Source organism: Arachis ipaensis, chromosome B07 (genome assembly GCF_000816755.2).
Source record: "Arachis ipaensis cultivar K30076 chromosome B07, Araip1.1, whole genome shotgun sequence".
NCBI lineage: Eukaryota > Viridiplantae > Streptophyta > Magnoliopsida > Fabales > Fabaceae > Arachis > Arachis ipaensis.
The window spans coordinates 96589282-96593824 of NC_029791.2; positions in this window are offsets into that span (position 1 = coordinate 96589282).

Sequence of the window (4543 nt, forward strand, 5' to 3'; positions counted from 1 at the left end):
TTTAAAAGATATTTGTAAGTATATGTAAAATAATAATAAACAATTAATTATAACTCAATCTTAAAGAATTTAAAAGTAATATGAAATAAGTAATTATTAGGCTAACAAAAACAATTTAAGGACATATTTGTTACAAAAAGAATAAAGATATATAAGTCAAATTGTTTTTTTCCCCTGGAATGCAATTTGTTTTTCTTTTGGTGGAAGAGATTTTGAGATTAAATGCATGCTTCAGTACCAAATAACCCAATTCAATGAAGTCTACTTATTTAGCTTTTTAATACAAATAATATCAAAAGTTCAAAAAACTGTAGCCCAATTCCATCTCTCATTAATTAATTTAAATAAACCTAATTATATAAGCAAATAAAATTTTAAAGTAATGTAAACAGAAGAGAAAAAAATAAAGTAGAATGTTACTTCTGATCTCCTAACTAGACATTTGTCACACATTGGACATATCCACACTATTTCTATACATGTAGAAGTGTAGAATATACAGCAACTTCTACCTAGTAGAACTCGCCATATAGGTAACGTGATATAAGATTGGTTCGTATATCAAAGTTGGGCCAATGTAGTTGTTCGTATAAGAACATCGAACTCTTTATTGTCCATGTCTATGTCTTTCACTAGATTAACAAAGTATAGCGATGGTGATATAAGAAGTGGGTCATTCTGCATAAAATTCAAATGGTCAAATTTACTTTTATCGATATTACTAACTTTTACAAAAAGTTCTATCATTTGTTGTGTCATAATTTTTTTTATAGATGTCAAACATGAGGTGCACATATTTATTACCATAGAGGCAAAATAGATGAAATAAAAAAAATTCATTTTTCATTGATTCTAACAACTTATACCCAACTCTGATCTTCCAACCTCTTTTCTCCTCCTAGCACCAATGCTCCTCAATATCAAACGCTTTAGCTGGCATAAAGAACTTATCCGAGTGCGCAACAAAATGGGATTATCACAATCAAATATCACTCCAATGTCATTATTTTTCATATGACAATTGGGATACACATTTACAACCACATATCAACTAGATATTTTCTCTTAATTTTTGGAAGAAAATCGTAGGAGAAGAATAAGTAAAATATTTGTAGAGAATACAAATGATTGCAGATCTTTTATAGCTGTTGAAAATTTGTTGTACCATATCTAATTTAGAGTGCAAACATCATAATTTCTCGTTTATCTCGTTTAGAGTATAAACGAAATAATACTATGTATATATTGTTTACAGTGTAAACGAAATATCCATATTTCACATATCGTATCTTATCTCGTTTACCGTATAAACGAGATATACATATTATTATTTTATTTACACGTACCGAGATAAGTAATAGAGTATAAATTCGTAAAACATCACATATTATCTATATTTGTAAATAATTTTTTTTTCTTTAAAATCCCGAGCTTGATAGAGCCATTGGCTTTGAACTGGCAGTCGATGATGATGTCGTCGTTGCCCATAGTGTCTACACTTCTTAAATCGAATTCACCTCGGTTCACAATTCTAGGATTTGTTAAACACAAATATTTACAAAGTTACCTAATTAATTTACCGATGAAATTTTATAGATAATAATAGCCAAAACTTGCACGCTTGCTAGCAAGGTTATCGTCAAAGATTTATTTTAAGGGATAAGTACTTTTTTCGTCCCAAGGTCTGGGTCAAAATCAAAATTATCCCCGACCTTTTTTTCCCCCCTTCTTCATCACCACTAACCCAGTAACCCCCAATTCCCTTCTTCATCATCAAACCTCTTACCCCCTTCTTCAAAAATCAGTCAACAAAAAAAGAGAGGAAAAAAAAAAGAAGAAAAAAAGAAAAAGAAAGAGAGAAAATAAAGTATATACAGTTGAACAAAATTAACTAACAGAGCCAGTGCCATTGATAATAATGTAACCAAAAAATAATTAGAAATAGTCTAATTGTTCCTGTAATTAATATATTAAAATTGTCTAAACTACATTAAAACCAAAATCTTCATCTTGAAGGCATCTCTGAAACGACCAAAATCAATTATGATGAAGCTGCACACCAAGCAAGATTATCAGTATTAGTGCTGTTCCCCAAACAACTTGAACAAAATTGGTTCAAGATTTGATGAATTTGAATCAGCATAAAGATTTTGTAGGAAGAACGAAGAACAGAATCAGAAGCATCTCCTCACTCTCCCTTTCCTCACCACCATCACCACTGCCACCATAGCCAAATCATCATCATGCAATTACTATAATCAGAATCAGTATCACCAATAATAAATTAACAACAATAATTCTGAAGGGTGAATCAACAATGGTGAAACAACAACAAAAACAAAAATAGAAGCAAAAGGCAGAAAGCAAAAAGCAAAAGCAGAAAAGCAGAGGCAGCGGCGGAGGGTCCGTCGCATGCTTTGCATCGATGCATGATGAGTGTGCATCGATGCAAACCTTAAAGAATGGCTTAAAATCACTTCAAAATACTTAGGATTGATCTCAAACTTGTTGGAGTCAATTCCTATACTTTTGTACCTTTGAAAACAAGTTTTTAAACCATTTGGCTAGCATCGAATTGCAAGATGTGCATCAAAACATTTTGTGAGTGTGTGTTGAGAGATTTAGCAATTGGTTCTTAACAAGAAGTTACCTAAGTCGTAAGACACTATACTTGTCTTCAAATGTTGTGGACTTGAGTTTCTTGTTGTTGTTGTGTTGCTTTCAACTCTTCATTCCTCAACGTTTAATGTTGGTTGATCTTTCAACATGCTTGTTCATTCAAGTTGTTTGTTGGTTTGTCTTTCATGTCGTTTGTTGGTTTGTCATTCATCAAAACCTACGAATACAAACTTCGCATACAAGCAACATGATTTACAGAGGATGATTTTAATAACAAAAAAAGATTAATGACGAAATTAATTTTAACCTCAGATCTTAGGAACGAAAAAAGTACTTATCCCTTTATTTTAATTAAATTACATAATGTTTCATTAGGGGTGCCAGTTTGAGTGACGCACATGATGTCATTGTATTGTTAGGATAGGTTAGGTTAGATTAAGAGGATTAATTTAAAAATTTAAAAAAATTTTAGGATTGTAGTTTTGTAAATTAAAATTGATCTTTTATGAGTACATTTTTTAAGTAAATTTATCAGCGTTATGAATATTCGTATAAGAAAATAGTAACTTACTCATTAATCATTATTAACTTTGAATATTATATAGAGATGTTTCACATAGTTACTCATACATAATATAGCCGTCAAAAATAATTTCAAGAAGATAGAAGTATAAAAATTATCATAATTTTTATAAAAAGTTTGAAAGAGTGGTACTAAATTTATCTGGATGAAAGACATAGTATACACGGACTTAGTAAAGATTTTAGAAGTTAGTGGCATATAAAAATTAACGAAAATGATAGAAAGTGAATCATGTGATTTCGACACTTATATTGATGAAAATAATGATAAAGATGACAATGCTTTATAAATATGATATTTGGATATTATATTAGTTTTTTTGAATATTATGTTGTCTGTTTTAGACTTTTAGTATAATGTAAGTCTATTTAATCACGTTTTTTACTTTAATACTTATTAAATTTGTCTATTTTAATTTTAGCCTATTGACAAAATGCTTCTGACATTATTTTCCTTTACTTATTTATTTAGTTGAATATGATCCTCGTGTTTCTTTTAAATTTTAGCAAGTGTATATAGATTTATCAAATTAATCATGATAAATAAAAAAGAGACTACCTACAAATTAATCTATACAAATATTAAAAATTCATATGCTATTGCTGGTTTTTGAGGAATTGCAGCAATATGTCAAACTTCTAACTAAACCACATTTTAAGTTGAACTGATCAACTTCAACTTTTTCATGCCCAACAAGGGCAAGAGAACCTAAAGGCTATAATATAAACTAAGAGATTCATCAAAAGCAATGTAAATACACAATGCAATTATTGTTAATTTTTTTTCTCTATACTTGAATATCACAAGCATTACACCAGAGAGAATGTTTTTTCAAGGATATTGAGGAATTTACACATAGATCTAATGTAACAACCCCGATTTTCGAGTATGCGAGATCTTTTTTGAAAGTACGAATTTCTCCGGAAGATCAGTAAGGGGAAAACCTTTGATATATCATCAAGAATCTCAATCCTCATTGTCATTATGTCATCTTTAAGTTAGAACCTTTTCCGAGACAAGCTCGATAACACAATCACGAAGAACCTAGTTTTTGAACCGTATCGGTTAGGAGTTTTAATTCGATTTTTCGTAAATAATCTCAGTTTGACAAACCGGACTCGATTTATGAGAGGAGAGAGATAATAGGATGATATTATCATTATATGAGTATTAGAAGCCTCTTGAATGATATTATAAGGTTACCTGATCAGTTTTAGTTAAAAACAGAAAACCGGTTTAACCGGGTTCACAATTTACTGGTGCAGCTTAGCACCAGCACTCTCTGATGACTTTAGCAAAGCTAAGGTCTCATTATACATGTTTTATTCTCATAATAAATAT